The sequence below is a fragment of the Cebidichthys violaceus genome, unplaced genomic scaffold (assembly GCF_023349555.1).
Source record: "Cebidichthys violaceus isolate CVI_PGR_0920_01 unplaced genomic scaffold, fCebVio1.0.p SCAF_5, whole genome shotgun sequence".
In the NCBI taxonomy this organism is placed as follows: Eukaryota; Metazoa; Chordata; class Actinopteri; order Perciformes; family Stichaeidae; genus Cebidichthys; species Cebidichthys violaceus.
In genome coordinates this window covers 16,389,565-16,413,832 of record NW_027176705.1, presented here as the reverse complement: position 1 = coordinate 16,413,832, position 24,268 = coordinate 16,389,565, and the positions used below count along the sequence as shown (strand labels likewise).

General features: G+C 40.6%; 1 pseudogene; it reads left to right on the top strand.

Moving 5' to 3' along the window:
- The first annotated feature begins 3,502 nt into the window (after window positions 1-3,502).
- LOC137887732 (activating transcription factor 7-interacting protein 1-like) overlaps window positions 3,503-24,268 on the top strand; it is a 31,217-nt pseudogene continuing 10,451 nt past the window's right edge.

The window sequence follows — 24,268 nt, the reverse complement described above, 5'->3', positions numbered from 1 at the left end:
GCTTTACCATCCCGCCGGTGGGTTTTGGGGTTCAGAGGGTTAAATCAAGACTGCTTCATAGCCAGTAAAAAGTTTCTTATAGTAACTTTAAGTAAGGGATCTCAAAAAGGGTTTTAAGTTGTTTTCATATCTATGTTTGAATTTAGTTTTGTAGCATGTTTGTTGCTAATTAGCTGAACACTTAGTAATCTAAGATAAAGAATCATGTTTTTTGTGGGTTTCTTTTTTTTTTTTTGAAAGGACATAGCCCTTTAACCACAGGAAGTCAGGATATCTGCTGCTTTAATTTAGGCAATTTATCTTTTGATCTCACTCATCACCCATCACCCAATGAGTGCAAAACTAAATAAAGAAAAAGTAGCCCTTTAATGGGTCTCAATGGGGGTTGAATTGGAGAATTTTGTAAAATGGATAACAATCTACAATTAGACATTTCAATTTCCCCAATGTCAACTTCCCGTCTACAACAACAAACAAAAACAAAACAAAAAAAATGTTTTGCATGGTGTAGCTACGGTTCTACTCTCCCCACTGTTCAGCCTGCCTCAGGAGCTGCTGATTCTGTTCTACTCCACCATCATCCTGTCTGTTCTCTCCTCTATCACTGTGTGGTTTGGATCGGTCACCAAGCAGGACAGGAACAGACTACAACGGATTGTCAAGTCTGCAGAGAGAATTATTGGTTCCAGCCTGCCCTCCATCCAGGACTTGTACACCTCCAGAGTCAGGAAACGGGCTGGAAAGATTACTGCAGACCCATCACACCCTGGACACAAGCTGTTCCAACTCCTCCCCTCTGGTAGGCGCTACAGAGCTCTGTACGCCAAAACCACCAGACACAGGAACAGCTTCTTTCCACTGGCCGTCACTCTGATGAACAATTAACAATTAATCAGACATATTGCATCTTCATTTGCACTATGTGCACTATTATCACCTTCCTGCACTAATTTCCAGAATCCATTGTTGTTGTTCATTATGTTCTTTATGCTCATATATATTCTTCGATATATATTAATATTGTACATAGTACTTAAATGTTAAATGTTTATGCTTAGTTTCTCTGTTCTACTTTGTTGTCTTTAATGTCCTCGTTTTTATATTTTCTCTTGTTTATTATATATTCTATGTATGTATGTACGATGGGAAGCAATGTGTAACCAGAGTCAAATTCCATGTATGCACACGCATACATGGTCAATAAAGCTGATTCTGATTCTGATTCTGATTCTGTTGGCATTTGTATGATGCACTTTAGGAGTTTTTGCCTCATCAGTCCACTAGCTGGCAGCAGAGTTCCAAAAATGAAATTTTCATGGTCTGTTTGTTTTAATTTTTTATTAAAGATGCTTCACAGGCATTTATTTTTCACATTAAATAGTAAAATGGAAGATAATGCATGGAAAGTTAAATGATGCAGATTCATATCATGACCTGGTGTGTCATTGTGCATAAGATGAAGATCAATATTGTTTCTACATTACAGCCTCACAAGTGGCTATTGCTCTTTTTAAACATGCAAGATTTGCCTTATGCTGCACAAAAATACTTAGTGATGAATAGGTGACTCCTTACAGAAGAAAAACGTTCTCTGTGCTGCCCATAATCAATATACCGTACATATTTTCTTCTTTTTTTTTTCTGCAACCATACATTTCTCTGGAAGCGCGTTGTCAACATGGAGATAACTGATAACCAAGTACAGTCACAGGAGACACAAGAGGAGGTTTCTCTCAAACTTCCCTCTTCTTCATCTCTATCACATCTCCTGCTATAATATAGCAGGACGTCTGCCCTTGCAGTTATCTGGGTTTGAGATGTGAGAGACTGCCAGACTGTAGATAAAACGCCATAATAATGTGTTATGTCTGCAGGCAGCCAACCACTGTGGGATTATACAGACGATCCACAGGTGGTGGTCATATCATAAACACATCAGTCATTGATGGTTGGTGGTCTTTCTGACAAATCTAGTGCTTCTAGGAATGGCAATGTTGGTGTGTCGGTCCATCATTTTGGACCAGACTGAATAATCTCAACATTTATTGGCTGGGTTGCCATGACATTTTGTACAGAAGCTCCTGGTTTCCAGAAGGCGGGAATCTTAATGAATTTGATGAACCCAACATTTCCTCTAGCAAAATTGTGAAATTGACTTTTTTTGGTTTAAAGTGAAAGTGGATCGTTTGCCATGAAATTTGTTACAGTCACTCATGTTCCCCTCGGGGTGAACTGTAATAACTTTGGTGACCAGTTCACTTTTTCATCTAAAAGTCCACTGATGATTTGGTAGACTTTCATCTACCACCATAGCAGCCACTGCTGAAAAGGCTGTAAGGCTGGAGTTGCTGTACAGGTTATGCAGACCCTCAAGAGCAAGAACCACCATTGCCTGTTAAAAGGCAAAGTGGTCATGGTCCCAACGCTGGAGCAAGGAAAGGAGGCTAAAATCCTGTGCAGTTGGGTCTATTCTCTCCTTATAACAGTTTTTGGTAGATGGAGGGTTATATCATGCCACTGTTTGAGTGTATGCAGTGGCCACAAAGGTTTAAGCGATTAGACCGGTCTTTGGCCACCCTCTCGTGAAGTGGTTGTTGCAAGGGCTAAGAAGGTAACGTCTGCAGAGCCCCCCCCCCTTAAATCAGAGGATCGGCGTGTGCTTAGGCAAGACACTGAACCCCAAATTGCTGAATGGGTATGAGTGATTAGTTAGAGTCCAGGTGGCACCTTGCATGGTAGCCCCTGACATCAGTGTATGAATGGGTGAATGATGACATGTAGTGTTAGTAGTAAAGCGCTGTACAAGTACAAGTCCATTTGCTAACTTGCATCTTAATATACCAAATCAACAGCAATTCTTCCTGGATTATACATCATTTTTGGTTGTTGTATACATTTTAATCAGTTACCATAACCATTTCAAGTAAAATAAGGACTGGATTAAAAACATAAAATACATTACAGAAAGTTAAAAAGAAAAGTGCATCTTAAAATAAAGTACTTCATTTTAGAAAAATGAACTGAACTGAATTGTCCTGCAGCTTGAAATTCAGTTCATTCAGGTGTGAAGTGATGTCAATCAAAAAAGCCACAATATTATATTCTTGTCATCTTAAAATAAGATAAATTTGTGTGCAGGGACTTTATCTGTGGTTATTATTTTTTTGAAAAAATACAATCTGTGTTATTTGAAAACACAGATTGGGAGTGGACACACTATACTGTGCCATTTTTATGATTTTTTTCAACATTATACTTTTGCTTTTTTCGACCTCATGTGATATTGTATTGAAAATGATGATTGCTCCTTAACATACATCAAAAACCAGTCATACAATTCATGAATACAACATTCTCAGAGTTTTGATCTGATAGATTGTATGACATGTTTCACAGGAAAGGGCTGAATCTCAACTAGCACTGACTCTCTGAAGAGAGAGAGCCAATTAGAGCTGATCAGCAACAGCTGTGCAGGTGGCACAATGGGGTTATTTAACCTGCCATGTGGAACAGACAACATGTTCTGTTGGTGACTGAAGCTATGGGAGCTTTTGGGGCCTTGGTTGTTTGTGTGCTGACTGTCTGGCTTACCAAAGGTATTTATATTCTGTTTGAAGTTTGTATTCAAGAAATTGGTAGTTGAGTATCGCAGAAGTTAGTGATGTTAATTACTTAATTCCTGAAATGCTATTTAGCAGTGACAAGTTTGTCTTATGTGCCATCAAACAGCAAAACCATTTGATTAACGGCAACTACTGTGTCCATAGGCTCTTGTTTGCCTGTTGGTGGCTTGGCTGAAAGCAGCAGCAGCAATGGGCTACAGAGGAGAATGAGAGGTAAGAATAGTTGTGATTTTTTTTTTTTTTTTTTTTTGAGATTTTTTTTTTTTTTTTTAATTTAATTTAATTTTATTTATTTATTTTTTTATTTGAGTTTTTTTTTTTTTTTTTGAAGCTTCTACCACTAAATTTTCTTTTGTACTATAGATCTGCCTCCCAACGATGTCTCCATAAAGAAGACCCTTACACTTCAACATTCACATGAGTCCTTGTCTCTGCGAGAGCATAAAAGAGGTGAGCTGGTTCTGCTTAACCCTATTGGGGAAAATACAAGTTTGTGTACGGCTCAGGTTCTTGGTGTCATAATGTGGTTAGTTAAGTTTTTATTAATGCTTTTGGTGTTTGGATTCCAACAAAATGTTACATTGACCATAAGATTTGAGATGTACAGTTGCTGTGTATTTATCATCGGACACATACGAGTTCGACACTGTTGTGTTGTAGTAAAATGCTTATTTTAGATCTTGGGGGCCAAAGATTAGGAGCGAGCATTTCCTTTAAGTCTATGAATACAGAATTCTCACACCACTTTAAAAGTCTAGAGGAGTTGAAGATGAATTGGATTCTTTTAGATTGTAATTGTTTATTAATCTAGTGTCTTTATTTCAGTGCAACTGGAAACCAATGAAGTGAATGTTGAGACCTCAGCTGTCCACCTGGAAGTTGTTGAAAGCGGCAACCTCTCTCTGGCCGACGGCCTCGGGGGCAACCTCTCTCTGGCCGACGGCCTCGGGGGCAACCTCTCTCTGGCCGACGGCCTCGGGGGCAACCTCTCTCTGGCCGACGGCCTCGGGGGCAACCTCTCTCTGGCCGACGGCCTCGGGGGCAACCTCTCTCTGGCCGACGGCCTCGGGGGCAACCTCTCTCTGGCCGACGGCCTCGGGGGCAACCTCTCTCTGGCCGACGGCCTCGGGGGCAACCTCTCTCTGGCCGACGCCCTCGGGGTCAGCCTCTCTCTGGCCGACGCCCTCGGGGTCAACCTCTCTCTGGCCGACGCCCTCGGGGGCAACGTCTCTCTGGCCGACGCCCTCGGGGGCAACGTCTCTCTGGCCGACGCCCTCGGGGGCAACGTCTCTCTGGCCGACGCCCTCGGGGGCAACGTCTCTCTGGCCGACGCCCTCGGGGGCAACGTCTCTCTGGCCGACGCCCTCGGGGGCAACCCTTCTCTGGCCGACGCCCTCGGGGGCAACCCCTCTCTGGCCGACGCCCTCGGGGGCAACCCCTCTCTGGCCGACGCCCTCGGGGGCAACCCCTCTCTGGCCGACGCCCTCGGGGGCAACCCCTCTCTGGCCGACGCCCTCGGGGGCAACCTCTCTCTGGCCGACGCCCTCGGGGGCAACCTCTCTCTGGCCGACTCCAGAGAGCTGGAGCCTTTGACGGGTCCATTTAAAAAGTAGGGTCTAGGTGTGCGGAAGAGTCGATTTTGCATCTTAAGTTCTTTCCGCTTGTCCCTACTTTGTCTGCTTTCAATAAAACTTTTTACTTATATTTTGGTTTCCTTATTTCTTTGAGGGGAAGAAGAGTAGGCTCTGACCAGGGGTGACTAATAGGCAAACCTAAAACTGATATCGATAATTCATAATTATTCAATTTAGATGGCACGCAGCTTTTCTACAGGTGCAGTAAATGCACCGACCAGTTGCATGATGTTACTCAGCCACTAAAATGTGTTTCCGACACGTTTCCCGATGGGGGGGATATGTGTCCTTGAGGGTTTTATTGCATTTGTGCAAGCATTGTATCATTTTCTGTGACATGCCTGCATAAACTGTATGTTATGAAGATTAGTACGATTGGTATGGAGTTGGAGCACACCATGTCAAATCAGTTGTCAGGGCCCACTTTGAAAAATGATGCACTAACTCCCTAGATCAGGGGTATTAAATTAAAATTCAGTCATAAGTCCTAGGACAGCATGTCAAATAAAGTTATATTATTACATCACAAAAATCATGGGATAGTACCTTGAAGACAACAGTCACAGTATAGAATAACATAAAAACGTTATAGTAAAAAGTCATAGTATAAAATGCAATTGGGTAATCTTCCAATCAGAGCAGTGAAACGTGCCACCCAAACATAACTTATTTGTATTAACTTATCTACCAAATAATTCAGTTCAAAACTGTTTTAAGGTCTTTAATCCATCAATTGACTAATTCCCAAACTCGGGTGCAGGTGAGATTTTGGTGTGGCTATAGTTACTATGCAGTGATTCTTAACGATTGGGCCGCGATTGCCACCTAGAGGGCCGCAGAAAACTTTCAGTTTTGCACCTGTGGGCCGCGGGACCGCATAGGTTATCAATTGAAGACACCAGAGATATTACTGTTATCCATGAGATGCTCAGTTACAATATAGCTTCCCACCACTTGGTGGCGGTAATGCGTCAGTCAGTTGTTTAACAAGTTCCAATAAGCAGAACAAGACACTCAGCTAGCCGCCATCCTGTAGCGAAAGTTATGGAGAAGTATTTAAAATAGTGCTGGGCAAGTTAACGCGTTATCGGATTAAGTAATTTCACATGCACGTTACTGCCCCGGTACAGACTCCCTCCACGTTCCATGCTTCACCTACATTCCCCTGGGTCCTAAGTCCCTCCAGGTACAGCCTTTTATCACCCTCTATGTACCAACGTACATTTATAAGAAATACCACACATAGTACAAGGTACTCAGCGTTGCATATGTTTCTGACCAAAAAAAGAAATGATTCATTTAAATTATTATTTTTTGATTTTTTTAAAGTTGTTTTGTTTGGAATATGTATAAGTATATCATTTAGTTATCCTACTGAGAATTTAACAAACATGACAGATTGGTTTGCAGTTTTCAAGGTATATATTTCAAATTGCATCTATTACACACATGAAAATAAAGTTGTGAACACCGGCTGAATATCTATGATCAGAATCATTAGAACTGTATTTTAACTGCTACTGTGTAAAGAATGCTGCTGTTAAAAAGAACCTGATTTGTTTAAAGTGTTTGCAAACCAAATGTTGTTGCACTTTTGTTCATATAGCAGTACTTTTAAAATAAAAGTGCACAATACACTACTTTTGAATTCATTATTGAACAATGCGTTTAATCGCAGAAAATCATGCGATTAATTGTGATTAAAAATGTTAATCGTTGCCCAGCACTAATTAGAAACAAAAAAATGAAGACGAAAGTGGTGCCAAACCCTCCGAAAAGTCTAAATTTACGATCCTGACTTTATTAAGTAAGGCTTTGTGAACGGAGGTAACGAGGCAGAGCCGAGAGCCCAGTGTGTGGACTGTTGTGACTGTTGTTATTGTTCATTTGTCACAGATATGAAGAACAACTTCTGGTTCTGCCATGCCAAAATTAAGACTGCTGAAGCATATAATTCGCAGATTATAAGGCTATATTTTCATTTGCACTTTATTTAAATTCTATTTACAGTTTATTTAATTTGAAATGTATTATTTTTAATGTATATATTTTATTATCACATATTTATTGATCACATTTCCATTTTTTTCTCTGTTTTTTTGAGTCCCTCCTTTTTTCTGTAGTAAAATCAAATTATTAGTTATTTTTGAGTTAATAAGCCTGACTTGAGCCTTTAATATTGTTCTTGTATTACCTTGATTTGTTCCATGAATTGTTAGCCTGTTGGGCGTCTTGTTGTATTTGTATGCAGGTTTACATACACATGATAAATAAATGTGATGATCACATTGTATCATGTCATTTACTGTATTTGACAAGGTTTTTGCTTGTAAGTGAATTTGATTTTGTTATTGAATACAAATCAAACCTAGAGTGCGATCAATTAGTTAAACCAATACAGTGTTAATATTTGAATGGGCCCCGGGTCACTTTGTACTTGAAAAGTTGGGCCCCGAGGTGAAAAAGGTTAAGAACCCCTGCCCTAGGTAACTTTGCCTGGGTAAAAAAAAAATGGATCATGCCGCGTGCATGCTTCAAATACATGTTGAAGTATGTACGCGGCGTGATCCAGTTTTTTTTCTTCCCAGGTAAAGGCTTTGATGACGTTATGATTGTTTGTGTAACCAAATAAAAGCGGAAGTATGAAGAGTCAACATGCCTGTTGGAGAATGTTGTCCTCCTGTTGCCCATATTTGTTTCAAATTCAAGTCCAAGTTCAAGGTGCTTTGATGATATAAATTTTTTTCTCTTCAATTATTTTGAATACATTAGGGTAATTACAGAGGCCTAGATACAACAATCGGCCATACTTGTCAATTCAATTAAACAGGGAAGTCACAAGCCTTTCACATTAAGGGATATATGTTTATAGTGCACCTGCACTCACTTGCTGCTACACTATGAATCTTTTTTAAAAAGGACTTGCCGTCGAAATAAAACTTAGGCTTGTGGATAATGAACTCAAAAGGTCATGTTTGACATGAGGTACACCAAGTTAAATTGCACATTTTGGGTAAAGTTCAAATTACAGGGGACCATAGGGACACAAATACATTTTACCCTTATTGCAATTGCTGCAATTCTAAATAATCACCAGTAGAGATCGACAAACGTTAACAATTGTTTTTTTATCAGCTTTTCATAACATGATGAAAGTGCCCTCAGAAACGACCAGGCACGTTTTGTCCAAAAAAGAGCAGATTATATGTAGATATATCAAAGTCATTTGATTTTATAAATACTCCGATTCCTTTAAAATCTTGTCACGTGTTTTATGTTCTCTTGCTTTCCACACAGTTGTACTGATTAGACCTCAGCTCAGGTTAAAAATGGGCGGAGCTACGGTGTAAAATAATGTGCCTCCGTGTACTAATAAGAATGATCAAAGTGTAATTCGTCCCACCTTAACAGATGCACTAGAGCTGTTAAAACTAAATCCACCAGCTTTTTTAAGCAACTACTGAGCCTTTTTTAAAAGAATTAAACTATATATTTGTGTTTTTAAAGACATTTATTTTACTAGAAGCTGAGAGATGAAGGTGTCGATAAGTAGAATACAAATGATCCCTTCACATCACAGGACATGTTACAAGGTCTGCATGTTTTTCATGAATCTGTTTTCACAATAAAACCCTCACAAGTAAGAGAGAAAGCAGCAGCAGTTTATCACAACATGAAACAAACAAGCAGTACATCAATGTGTTTGTGGAACAGCCGTTACATATGTATATAATATATATACACTATATATTACTATATTATGACCGTTATGCACTAAATTACTAATACAAAGTCCCTGCAGGTGTAAACATGTCAACAAACCTGTCAGTAACAGATCTAAGCATGTTTAAGTATGCATATAGTACAATAAAGAGTATAAATGTGAAACAAGACTTTATAAACATGTATTCATTCATTCAGGTTCAGATTGCTTATGATACAAATTATTAGTGATACAAATAGCCTAATTACATTTTGAACTCTACAAATCCAGAATAAAAGCAGAGAATGTCGGCTCTATCTAAGAACTACGGTTGTGAAGATGGTGAAACCTTTAAAAAGGACAGATGACAGTCAGGAAATGTAACAGCTGGTTCTTTGTAGGTTGTTTTGTTTTAGTTTTTAATGTTTCCTGTTCTGGGAGACAGTCAAGCAGGGAAACATTTGCTGATGTTGAATTGGATTGAAATAGATAAATAATTGAATAAAAAAAAAAGAAGCGCACTCACACATTATCTGAATTTATCCCCAGATCAGCCCAAACTGGTTGGAAAGAAGAGCCGGCTGCGGACGCTGCAGACACTCGAGTCAGTATGAATCTTTGAATCTTTTTCCTTAATTCATTTCAAACCATCTCCTGAGTTAGTGCATGTTGTACAACAACAAAAGTCTCAGCGTTCTCGCACACTGTGCCTGCTCACAGTGGCGTTGAGGTCAAGTATTCGTGGCTGTGCCTGTCTTAGGTTGTCCCCAGTTTTAACAGGGAGGATCTTACCCGTCATAGGCGAACCAGTCTTCCATACTCGCCTGTTTTTTTTTAACATGGCTTTTTAAAAATGTGCCATTGTGCCAAAATGACCATTTTGGAGACCTCGCCTGAAATGTCTGTACTAAAACCTCTCTAACTTTGTTCTGCTTCACTTTATGAAAGTCAAACTTTGCAGATAAACTGTTCACATAGTGTGCTATGATTTGGGAGAGGCTTAGCCTTGCAGTTGCATCATTCAAAAGAGATAATCATCCTGAAAGTGCTTTTTTTTCAGGCAAACCTGAAACTTATCTTCATTTACTCTTAGAGAACAAATGCCAATTATGAGATAAAAAGTCAAAATTATTAGATAAAAAGTCATAATTTTGACATAAAAAGTCATAATTATGAGACAGAAAGTTGTAATGGGATAAAAGTAATAATTATGAGATAGAAAGTCATAATTCTGAGATAAAAAGTCATAAATTTCACATAAAAAGTCATAATTATGAGATAAAAAGTCATAATTATGAGACAGAAAGTCATGAGTTAGTGCATGTTGTACAACAACAAAAGTCTCAGCGTTCTCGCACACTGTGCCTGCTCACAGTGGCGTTGAGGTCAAGTATTCGTGGCTGTGCCTGTCTTAGGTTGTCCCCAGTTTTAACAGGGAGGATCTTACCCGTCATAGGCGAACCAGTCTTCCATACTCGCCTGTTTTTTTTTAACATGGCTTTTTAAAAATGTATCTTTTTGATTGGCTAACAGTGCTGTCAGTCTTCTCCACGTGAGTATAGCTCAATTCTATTGGCTCTAACGCATCGAAAGAGGTGTCAATCACTGAAATCGACCAATGGGTTGCTGAGATATAGCCCTGCGTCATCACAGGGGTCTGAAATCGAGAAAAACTAACTAAAAAACTAGGCAGTGCGACAGAGAGAAGGTGCAGAGAGGATTCTGGCCTTCAAAACAAAGCCAAAACTGCTGTATTTGGATGTATTGAACACCATTAGTGATATACAAGTGAAATATATAGTTTGGTAGATGAGAAAATTCAAATGGCACACATTGTGCCAAAATGACCATTTTGGAGACCTCGCCTGAAATGTCTGTACTAAAACCTCTCTAACTTTGTTCTGCTTCACTTTATGAAAGTCAAACTTTGCAGATAAACTGTTCACATAATGTGCAATGATTTGGGAGAGGCTTAGTCTTGCAGTTGCATCATTCAAAAGAGATAATCATCCTGAAAGTGCTTTTTTTTCAGGCGAACCTGAAACTTATCTTCATTTACTCTTAGAGAACAAATGACAATTATGAGATAAAAAGTCAACAGTATTAGATAAAAAGTCATAATTTTGACATAAAAAGTCATAATTATGAGACAGAAAGTTGTAATGGGATAAAAGTAATAATTATGAGATAGAAAGTCATAATTCTGACAAAAAAGGACATAATTCTGAGATAAAAAGTCATAATTTTCACATAAAAAGTCATAATTATGAGACAGAAAGTCATGAGTTAGTGCATGTTGTACAACAACAAAAGTCTCAGCGTTCTCGCACACTGTGCCTGCTCACAGTGGCGTTGAGGTCAAGTATTCGTGGCTGTGCCTGTCTTAGGTTGTCCCCAGTTTTAACAGGGAGGATCTTACCCGTCATAGGCGAACCAGTCTTCCATACTCGCCTGTTTTTTTTTAACATGGCTTTTTAAAAATGTATCTTTTTGATTGGCTAACAGTGCTGTCAGTCTTCTCCACGTGAGTATAGCTCAATTCTATTGGCTCTAACGCATCGAAAGAGGTGTCAATCACTGAAATCGACCAATGGATTGCTGAGATATAGCCCTTCGTCATCACAGGGGTCTGAAATCGAGAAAAACTAACTAAAAAACTAGGCAGTGCGACAGAGAGAAGGTGCAGAGAGGATTCTGGCCTTCAAAACAAAGCCAAAACTGCTGTATTTGGATGTATTGAACACCATTAGTGATATACAAGTGAAATATATAGTTTGGTAGATGAGAAAATTCAAAATGGCACACATTGTGCCAAAATGACCATTTTGGAGACCTCGCCTGAAATGTCTGTACTAAAACCTCTCTAACTTTGTTCTGCTTCACTTTATGAAAGTCAAACTTTGCAGATAAACTGTTCACATAGTGTGCTATGATTTGGGAGAGGCTTAGTCTTGCAGTTGCATCATTCAAAAGAGATAATCATCCTGAAAGTGCTTTTTTTTCAGGCGAACCTGAAACTTATCTTCATTTACTCTTAGAGAACAAATGACAATTATGAGATAAAAAGTCAAAATTATTAGATAAAAAGTCATAATTTTGACATAAAAAGTCATAATTATGAGACAGAAAGTTGTAATGGGATAAAAGTAATAATTATGAGATAAAAAGTCATAATTCTGACAAAAAGGTCATAATTCTGAGACAGAAAGTCATGAGTTTGTGCATGTTTTACAACAACAAAAGTCTCAGCGTTCTCGCACACTGTGCCTGCTCACAGTGGCGTTGAGGTCAAGTATTCGTGGCTGTGCCTGTCTTAGGTTGTCCCCAGTTTTAACAGGGGGGATCTTACCCGTCATAGGCGAACCAGTCTTCCATACTCGCCTGTTTTTTTTTAACATGGCTTTTTAAAAATGTATCTTTTTGATTGGCTAACAGTGCTGTCAGTCTTCTCCACGTGAGTATAGCTCAATTCTATTGGCTCTAACGCATCGAAAGAGGTGTCAATCACTGAAATCGACCAATGGGTTGCTGAGATATAGCCCTGCGTCATCACAGGGGTCTGAAATCGAGAAAAACGAACTAAAAAACTAGGCAGTGCGACAGAGAGAAGGTGCAGAGAGGATTCTGGCCTTCAAAACAAAGCCAAAACTGCTGTATTTGGATGTATTGAACACCATTAGTGATATACAAGTGAAATATATAGTTTGGTAGATGAGAAAATTCAAAATGGCACACATTGTGCCAAAATGACCATTTTGGAGACCTCGCCTGAAATGTCTGTACTAAAACCTCTCTAACTTTGTTCTGCTTCACTTTATGAAAGTCAAACTTTGCAGATAAACTGTTCACATAGTGTGCTATGATTTGGGAGAGGCTTAGTCTTGCAGTTGCATCATTCAAAAGAGATAATCATCCTGAAAGTGCTTTTTTTTCAGGCGAACCTGAAACTTATCTTCATTTACTCTTAGAGAACAAATGACAATTATGAGATAAAAAGTCTAAATTATTAGATAAAAAGTCATAATTTTGACATAAAAAGTCATAATTATGAGACAGAAAGTTGTAATGGGATAAAAGTAATAATTATGAGATAGAAAGTCATAATTCTGAGATAAAAAGTCATAATTTTCACATAAAAAGTCATAATTTTCACATAAAAAGTCATAATTATGAGACAGAAAGTCATGAGTTTGTGCATGTTTTACAACAACAAAAGTCTCAGCGTTCTCGCACACTGTGCCTGCTCACAGTGGCGTTGAGGTCAAGTATTCGTGGCTGTGCCTGTCTTAGGTTGTCCCCAGTTTTAACAGGGAGGATCTTACCCGTCATAGGCGAACCAGTCTTCCATACTCGCCTGTTTTTTTTTTAACATGGCTTTTTAAAAATGTATCTTTTTGACTGGCTAACAGTGCTGTCAGTCTTCTCCACGTGAGTATAGCTCAATTCTATTGGCTCTAACGCATCAAAAGAGGTGTCAATCACTGAAATCAACCAATGGGTTGCTGAGATATAGCCCTTCGTCATCACAGGGGTCTGAAATCGAAAAAAAATAACTAAAAAACTAGGCAGTGCGACACAGAGAAGGTGCAGAGAGGATTCTGGCCTTCAAAACAAAGCCAAAACTGCTGTATTTGGATGTATTGAACACCATTAGTGATATACAAGTGAAATATATAGTTTGGTAGATGAGAAAATTCAAATGGCACACATTGTGCCAAAATGACCATTTTGGAGACCTCGCATGAAATGTCTGTACTAAAACCTCTCTAACTTTGTTCTGCTTCACTTTATGAAAGTCAAACTTTGCAGATAAACTGTTCACATAGTGTGCAATGATTTGGGAGAGGCTTAGTCTTGCAGTTGCATCATTCAAAAGAGATAATCATCCTGAAAGTGCTTTTTTTTTCCAGGCGAACCTGAAACTTATCTTCATTTACTCCTTGAGAACGAATGTCAATTAAAGATAAAAAGTCAAAATGATGAGATAAAAAGTCATAATTTTGACATAAAAAGTAATAATTATGAGACAGAAAGTTGTAATGGAATAAAAGTAATAATTATGAGATAGAAAGTCATAATTCTGACAAAAAAGGTCATAATTCTGAAATAAAAAGTCATAATTTTCACATAAAAAGTCATAATTATGAGACAGAAAGTCGTGAGTTTGTGCATGTTTTACAACGACAAAAGTCTCAGCGTTCTCGCACACTGTGCCTGCTCACAGTGGCGTTGAGGTCAAGTATTCGTGGCTGTGCCTGTCTTAGGTTGTCCCCAGTTTTAACAGGGAGGATCTTACCCGTCATAGGCGAACCAGTCTTCCATACTCGCCTGTTTTTAAAACTAGATAAACTGTTCACATAGTGTGCTATGATTTGGGAGAGTCTTAGCCTTGCAGTTGCATCATTCAAAAGAGATAATCATCCTGAAAGTGCTTCTTTTTTTTTTTAGGCGAACCTGAAACTTATCTTCATTTACTCCTTGAGAATGAATGTCAATTATGAGATAAAAAGTCAAAATTATTAGATAGAAAGTCATAATTTTGACATAAAAACTTATAATTATGAGACAGAAAGTTTTAATTGTGTGTGTGTGTGTGTGTGTGTGTGTGTGTAGGAGGAAGGTGAAGTTAAAGAGGAGGAAGGTAACACAAAATCTTATCTCATGCTTCTTGTTGTAGCCAGTGGAGCGGTTGATTTGTCCTTCCCCTCACTGTCTTCTGTCTGAGGCTCCAGGATCTCCTCTTCTGCTCCGTCAGGTGTCGGACCTCCTAAACTGTGTGAGCTGCAACTCTTCCCACCCTAAGAGTGGAGACACAGGAGAATCAAGGAGATGACAATCAAAACTAACCATTACTTATATTTAAAGGTCCTGTATGAATTTAAAATATGATTTACCAGCAGGCAGAATCGTGTAGAGTGTGAACTTCCACTGCGGTGTTTCTCCGTCCAGGCTCTGTGTCAAAGTGACTGATCAAAGTCACTGATCTGTGAAGCTGAGTCCTATACTGGTGAGGGTTCCAAAATGGATGATGTCACTTCTGGAACACTCCTCATGATATCATTGACGACTAGCTGTCACATTACAGAACCCCCCCCCCCCCCCCCCCCCACACCACCTTTTTTCAAGTGACTGTTTAGCTACTAAGCTAGCTAGCTATTACGCTAGGCTAGGCTAGCTTTTTTGTGGTTTTTCGCATTCAAAGTGGTCTGTTTCTCAGATTGTGTACGCAGGCGAACAAAATAGTCCTTGTCTTTTAATGGGACCATGGTACTGTTTGATAGCTTTCCCCCCCCCACACCAAACATAACGGAGTCAAAGTGACTCCAAGCAAAAGATAACTTTCGCTGTATTGCCTCGAGGGTTAGGTTTAAAAGTCTGCATTTTTCTTTTTTAAACATTTCTCCATCTCTGTTCTTCACCGCAACATCTCTCGCCATCATTTAATTCTACTGTCTTACATTAACAAGGTCATTATTGCACTACCTACTATCTGCCACCCACTGGCATGGAAGAGTATTTAATTACTTATCCAGCCACTATATTGCAGGCTCAGACGCTCAACAATGGCAAATTATATATATATATAAATCACAGTGGGGGATTGCACAAAGGTCTCTCACCCATAACTTGATGTTACACCTGGTGTATTCACAAGCTTTTCAACCATGCATTACAAGTCCTAAACTGTTGGTGTTGATGTATTAGGTCAGTGTTTTTCAACCTTTCCTGAGCACATGTTTTATAATATCAGTGATTTGTTTTAATAATAGTGCTAGTGTACCTGACTGCTACACAAACACAATTGAAACTGAATTCATATGAGCAGCTGGAAATTAAAATGTGATTAAATGTTCTTATCTGTAATTCAATGACGGGTTCAGAACACAACACAATAATGAATAGTAGCTTAGTAAAATCATGTTGTTTATTAGGGCCCGAGCACCAACGTAGTGCGCGTGTTTCGTCGCAAAAAGGAGGTGCTTGGGATACTGGGAATTTTGATTAATGAGGAGACACTTGCAACAAAAAAGAGGAAGAAAGACAACAAATTTGGTGAGTAATTAACTGGTTAAAGGCTTACATTTCATCAATTTAAAAACATTTTAGTGTGGAAAAGTATTTATTGGATTGATAAACAACAATGTTGATGTTCACAGTACTTAAATATGAGATAATATCCAAATGTTTTTCTCCCTTAAGTTAAAAACCACATCAATGGGCGAAAACAACGGATAACCAAATGATCAAATCCAAACCAGAAGACACGGACAGACTGAGCAGACAACAGTGGAAAACCAAAATGAAGAACAAGAGGAAATGTAAAAATAAATAGTCAGAATAAGCCAGAGAAGGAAATCAATAAAGCAGAATCTGCAGAGCAGAACAAGCCAACGGACAAAGTCAAAATAGATTCATGTAACAACAACAACGGTCAGACACCAGCCAAGAAAAAGGAAAAGCAAAGTAAACCACAGAAATGAAAAAGCCAGAAGAGGACACTGACTTATCCGGGACAACAGACACACAGACGCTCGGAGATGAAAAGCAGCGAGTCGGTGGCAAAGTTGAAAAAGACGCAACTGAATCTTCTGCCGATGGATCAAAACAGAAAGCAGATGCACCTGAAGTGGAGATCGCAGGTGAGCGGCCCATGAAAAGACTGAAACCTGAGCTGAGCAAAGAACAGATTCTGAAAAAAGAGAGAAGCTCCGGAAGTTGCTCCACTGACAGGAACCGGTCCAGCAGGAGAGTCCCGCGGAGACAACAGACGAGCCCGCGGTCCCTGAAGAAGAGGCGAAAGAGGACCGCTCCGCCTCCCTGAGGTCCCGCATGGAGCTGGAGTCGGCCCGTTTCCAATACATTAATGAGGTTTTGTACGGCGCGTCCAGCTGCGAGGCGAAGTGTATGTTCAAGCAGGACCCACAGGCCTTCAGGATCTACCACAGAGGACACACGGCGCAGGTTCAGAGATGGCCCGCCAATCCAGCGGACGCCATCATCTCTTACATCAGACAAAAGTGAGACGTTATAATCAATGTATAAAATGCATTGTTACAGACACGCCTCTTTAGTTCCGCTTTTTCTCAAAACATTAACAAGGCCGCCCTCTACACCGCCAAAACAGTAGAAATAATTTAATATCCTTCACATTTATTGTTGGGGGTCCACACCTCCCATTATCTACATCATGTATCTGCTGAACACAGGGAATACCTCCATTACTCTGCTGAAGAGTGATGCAGGCGATGCTGCTGCGCTGTGGGTGTTGAATTGATGCTTCATTTGGCTGCTGTGAGGAGACGGCTTTGTTCAGCAGTTTGGGAGAAGATCAACAGTTTTGACTGCTTGTGGTCCTATTACCTAAAAGATCTGCGTTGGCACTGTGTTGATTTCACGTACAGGTGAGCCGCTACTTTTAGTTTAGTTCAAATTTGTTTGAAAATATAAAGCGCCTCGTCTCTGTGCAGGTCCCGCTTGGTGCCGGCTCTGTGGACATCGCCTATATATAAGTCTTATATAAGACTTAGTACAGGCACGGCAGGTTTTTTTGGTGCATGTATAGTACATGGCTGGATAACTGATTTGCACATTTGTTGTAGGGGTGTCCTGAAAATAGCAGAAGTGGCGAGCGGGTTCGAGAACGTGCGGAACTTCGTCTGGGATTCAAGACGGTGAACAAGGTGAGACAACAATCGAGGGACATCGGGGACAGAGAAACACTTCCTTGTTCGTCTAGTTTCTCATGTTTTTTTAATATAAACGAAGTGTAGATAAAATAAAATGGCTCAAAATCCAATGATGACAACCCTGATGGAGCAAACGGTTAGTCTCACATGTAAACACCTTCATTTTACACTTTTGTTTCCAGCTGTAAAATCTTAAACATTGAAAAATATGCAATAATATTATTGTCATGAAATCAGGATTAATTTTTTTCCTTTTTAAAGGCAGTTTTCTCAAAGAGGGAATAAGCGGCTGGAAGGTGCATCTTTCATAATGTTTAGTTAGAGGTTGTGCTGCTTTGGGCAGGAAACCTCAGGGAGAAAATATATTCAGTAAACTGGTTTATTGTTGGCAAAAAACAGACTTTTTAAAATGTATTAAAGTTAGACGTACATAATTTTAACAGCTCAGTCTGAAGATTTGAACCAACGATGTGTTCGTCCATCTCTCACATGTTTCTGACTTCTTACTCTGTTTACACCTCATCTGTTCCTACACTTTAGACATAAATGTTCAAAATTGCACCCAAAATATGAAGTTTAATTTGTTTGCTAAAAGGCTCAGTAATTTCCTCTTTCCACTGCACACTGTAGTGTTTCGCAAAAGACACTCAAACACACAACAGGAGTAGATGCACATTAGTTTGCAGATTTAAACACATTTGGTCTTCTAGTGAGTATTTGTAGCAGAATATGTGGAGTTGATCCCCCAAAAAAAACTACAGTACAGTTCATGGGATTATAGAATCTCTCTAAACTCATACTTTAATGTCAAAGTTATGCTGGGTGATGTCCATGGTGTTACATCTCCAGGCTGATAATTGTTAACTCTGGGTGTAACAGCTCCTATAAAGTGGGCGAACATTTCATTTAGTGCCGTACACTGTGCGTACAGCTGCATCCTCATCAGCTGGTAGATAAAGGAGGACACATCACCTTACAGATGAGCTTGTCCTCTGGCACGTTGCCTTCGACTCGGAGCGGCACTCTCCGGTTGCAAAGATTTTCCTGGAGAGCCGGTCTGTGTGTGATGGTTTCACCGCCGTAGTGGCTTTGCAGAGGACTCGTGTGGTTTAAGACTCTCACAGAGGAGATATCTGCAGAAAAGTCAGTTTAGCAGTCAGCTGAATGCATTTGCGTGAATCACTACTTTTGGAGCAACTGAAGTGTGCAGGTGCTCGTAAGAGTATCGTTTCCAAACTCACGGTATCTGGGGACATGAATGGTCTTTTTCTCTGTGGCTCCATGATCAAAACGATACACACAGGTCAGGTCCTGCCCCTCATGAAGGACCAGAGGAAACTGGTAAGTCAGCCTGGCTTTAATGCGGCCCTCATACTCTGAGTGCAGGGATGTTTGGCCTTTGGCATTTTCGGGAAGGACCCAGGAGAGGTCAGCCCTGACACCCTCCCCTCTGCAGTCACTCACTGCCAGCCAGAGAGGAGAGTCCTGCTGTCTCACCAGAGACACACTCAGCAGAGGGGCTTCTGAAAAAAACAACAAGGGGACAGGAAGGCGATGAACAGCTGCGTGAGTTTGAGTCACAGAGAGAAATATCGCAAAGAAAGAAATAACGTACTGTGCACAAGAATGTGTATTGTTCTTTTTTCTGGTGCCTCCAGGCTTGGATGCTTCACTCTACAGGTCAAACACATCTTTGTGAACTCGTCACCGTCTTTCCACTCCATTGCGTCCCAGCTCCGAGTGCAACAAATACACTCCAGACAAATCTGCAGAATAATAAAGCACATCTCTGTTTTCCTGTAACGTCTACCTCATGAGCATCAGCAGAATTATTTTAAAAGGTGAAACATTGCTCATACTCACAAACAGACGGCAGTGTTGTGACTCGTGACACTTGGTGTGTAAATCTGGGGCGGTCGAACACACGAGTGACATTACGGCCCTCACACACTGTTGAGGACGACTGAGCTTGTGTTTCTATGTTGTCCTCTCTCTGCAGCTTGTCGTCGCCGTTCAAAGCCAAGGCGATGTCAGCGTCAGGTCTCCCTCCAGATGAAATGCACGAGACCACCCTGAACTCACTTCCTCCTTGTTGTACCATCTCTGCTTTAATGCTTACATTTGGCCTCGCTAAAAGAGCAGGAAGAAAGGCGAAAAGAGTTATTCTTTCTCGAGGTCTGATGTTTTTCATTCAGCTGTGGCAACTATTGTGGTGATGCAGCTAGATCGCAGTCAGGGGCGCCCTGCCATGTGCATCAGGAGCATGTTAACGCACATTTGGCCATTTTGTGTCCAGGCTAACTTGGGGCACCTGTGGGACCATTATTATAAATGGGCCCCGTAGAGAGCGACAGTAGAGACTGGCTCAGTGGAGAGCGGGGTCGATCCCCGGCTCCGCTAGTCGCATGTCAACATTTAATCCCAAAATTGCTCCAGTAGCCGTGCCTACGGTGTGTGAATGTGTGTGAATGTTAGTTAGTCCTGATCAGTGTATGAATGGGTGAATGATGACATGTAGTGTTAAGTGGTCGAAAAGACTAGAAAAGCGCTATACAAGTACAGTCCATTTACTGTGACAATCATTGCTTATCACATTCACTACTTTCACCCCCTTAAATCACAGAGCTACATTTTTGTCATTTTGTTGTCATTATTAATGGAGCACTAATGGCAGAATACTCTCAACATCGGAGAAGGAAGCGTGGGGATTGGATTCATTCGTGGGTTAGGCTTAGCAGACGTTGAAATGATAACTGCTTACGGCCGACCACCCAGCCAGACCTATTGCCACTGAGAGTAGAGTCCAGAGGGAGGAGAGCCAAGACAGACGCTAAGCTAACTCTGCTCTTCCACCGCCCAGTCTGCAGGAAAACTCAAGCTAACCCATCAACCAGAGACAAGTGCCCACACAAAGACCTGGTTCCATTGTGGATCAAGCTGCAGGACTCTGTATGCAGGGAGACTCTGTTTGCATCATTGATGCTTGGTGCTCAAATACAGTCAGAGTTGATGGGCAAACTATTGGACAGTTGATGTTTTATAGTAAAGATGTCGGCCATATTGCCCAGAGAATTGATCACTTCAATCATGTTGCTCATCGCAGCCACACATCTACCTGTAGGCTATTATAAAGACAAATGTGGAGCCAGCCATGGTTACTCATGGATGAAAGCATAATTAATCAAAACGACATGTTTGATGTGCACAAGAACACAGGATGTTCTGTTCTCTTACAGCAGTCTGATGCTTGTTGCACCAAATGTAACAAGCGGATCTCCCACGTGTCATTTTGGATTGACATCTCGTGCCCACAAATTCGTAAATTGTTGCATATCGCCTCATAATTCCAACCAGAGCCGTGGCTCTGCACACCAGCATTCACATGAGAATAACCCACTAGGGGAGGAAACACAGACACAGAAACATAAACTCACCTCCAACAAACTGAATGCCGCCAGCGACGCGGCCGATTGTACGTGAGATGAGGTCAGAGATGCAGCAGCCCATGAGAGCAGTGAGGGCCACCAGCAGCAGGAGGCCGCAGCCCACGCCCATCACCACTGTGCAGATCCTCCACTCCAGGCTGGGGATGCCAAGGAAGGAGGCGTAGCGGCCGCACTGCTCCATCATCACCGTGGCATGCCTCTACCCGTCCCTCACCGGGTAGGAGCAGCGGAGGAACGTGCCGAAGGACATCGGCTTGTCCATCTGTGTCCCCAGCAGCCAGTAGGGCATGAAGAAGCCAACGCAGGAGGCGGCAGCGCACAGCAGGGCCCAGATGACACCCGTACATGTGAGACTAGACGCCATGGTAAACAAGCCTGCGAGCGGTTCACACAGTCACTGAACTAACAGCAGTTATATGAGCAGTCGCTGTGTGGTAGGGAAGCCTCGCGGTGAGCATTTAACACTAGCAGCCTTCACCTTCTCAGTGACTCCCGGTCCCTGTCAGGAGGAAGAGACAGAGAAGACAAAACAAAAAGTCACCTGTGGGAACAAGTTGTTGGCTTTTGGAATAATCTTATTCTTTAGACTAAACAAAACTGGGCATCGTTTAATAAGAGGCACAGTTATTCAATATCTTCAATACGATTTGGAAACACAATTCATCAATTATCAAACTCAGGCTGATGCATTATCAACTCAAGTATGATAAGATGAACAGTTATTCTCTTTTTCCTTTATAGTCACAGAGGAATGCAAGAGAAAGAAATAAAGCATTCTAGTTAGTTCACAAAATTCCGCAGAATTATGAAATTTCTGTGAGGCTAACAATAAAATCATTGTTTCAATGCCAAGTATTTTTGCTTTCAACAAACACAGATATACTAGTTGAATAAACATATAATTCTTGCTTCAGTGAGATAGAAATCTTCCTAGATAACTTTACATTACATTACATTACAGTCATTTAGCAGACGCTTTTATCCAAAGCGACTTACAATAAGTGCATTCAACATTGGTAATCAAAAGAACTACTAGTCACCAGAAGTCATAAGTACATCTCCTTTTCCAAACAAGCATCTAAGAGCATGAAGCAGAGCATAACTCGGAGCCAAAGTACAGTGCAGAAACAACAAAAACAGTTAGTGCTATAAGTAATATGAATACAATAAGTGCAACAAGCTAGTATGAATACAATAAGTGCTAAGTGGAAGGCTCAGGGTAGCACTTCCTGAAGAGGTGGGTTTTCAGCCTGCGCCGAAAGATGGGCAGCGACTCCGCTGTCCTGACGTCAGTGGGAAGTTCATTCCACCACTGAGGGGCCAGGACAGAAAACAGCCGTGACCGGGTCGATCGGCCGCTGTAATGGAGTGAGACCTCTGCTCGCAGGAGGCCGCGGACCTCTCGCTCTTTCGTTGTTGTTTGAGCAACGAAGTCACGCTAAGAAAAATCAGCTGGATCCGGCTTACAATGAAAAAGTATTTATAATTCACAAATGCTAAAAGACAATTACAAACTGAATTACACTGTCGACAGTAAGGAATCGCGAAACCGAGTTCAAAGACTCTCCCCCCCTACCGGCCTACAAACGCCAGTTTACAGTAAAGAGGATCGCCAAGAACTGAACAACATCTCTCCTAACAATGTTTTTATACCCAAAAGTCAGTAGTTTACTTTCAAAAGTCCATTATCAGCTTTGTGATTGGCTGGAATCTGATTGTCTCCTCCTGTCCTCGGACAATGCTCTCCATTGGTCTAAGTGATCCGCATAATGTCTGAATAGTGTCCTCTGGTCCGACCTGTCCTCCTCCTCATAAAACTGCGTTTACCCGACCCCCATGTTTTCTTAGGGCTGTCTTCATCTACAGCTCTGTTTGATCAATACGTCTCCTTCCCCCACTGTTAACACCCCACATTCCTGAAGTCGGCTCACCAAACTCATCTCATTATCATACAGTTGTTTTCGGATCTGAAAAGCCTGTCTCAAAGGTCTCTCTCTTTCCCTCAAAACATTCAGTAACTGTATTTTATAGTTTGATACATAGAATGATTATACTTTTATGATTTAACACTTTTCCAAACAAACATGTTATAACATTATATCCACCACTAGGAGTGATTATTAAACACATTAACATTGCTTTTTAACTTTAAATTCTTCACAATTCCCCCCTAACTCACTGTTTACAGTGAGTTTACCAAATCCCTGGAAAAGCAATCCCTCTTCGTAAAAAGCTCGCATGGGTATCTCAACCGCCGAAGCCTTTATTTCACTTATTAGTCCGAGGGTACTTTTCCCTAACTAAACAGTCATATCCAACAATATTTCAAGCTTGCCCTGTATGTTTGTCTCACTAAGCGTAATACCACTTAACCTCTGTAGGAGTCCACGGATGCAAGGGATGCAACAGCATCCACAGAGGATCAGGACTGAGTTCTCTGCTAGCTCTTGGCTGAATGCTGTCAATCCAGCCAGAGCTTTGGTCACCGATCCATCAGAGGCTGTGTTGTTTAGAATGAAAGTACTACAGGCAGGTCTATTTCTGGTAAATCACATCTAATGTCATTCAATTTTGCCAGGTTATTAATCTAGTATTATCTAACTGTTCATGGAGTCCTGCTATGACATCACAAATGAAATTTACAAAACGCTGCCGGTTATACTATATGTAATTGATCCAACTGACACCCATCAGAAGAAAGCAGATTCAAAACCTGCTGATATATAGTTTCTGGATTTAAACTCATTAGGCACCCCCCTTGGTACCTCTATGGCATCTATGTAAACATGGTCGTCCAATGACCCTCTAGTCTGGACATCCTCTTGTATCTTTTATTGAACTGTGTGCGTGGAGAAATGAGATTCTGATCTAGCATAAAAGGTAAAATGTTCTAAAACATGTGTACTATACTAATAGTATTTGAATTCTGTTCTTCTATTTGGTGATACATCAATATTTTATTAACCTGTTGAAAAAATTATTTATAACCTGAATTTACCAAAGTTACCAAAGTGAAAAGTATGAGATTTAATCTTAAAAGTTATAGGACTAGGATTTTGAAAACTGTTGTGGTCTTTTATGACGTTCCTAAATACTAATACATAATGTGGATAACATATATACTAAAAGTGGATCTATCTCTACAACCAAATTACACATTACCTATCCCCCCTTT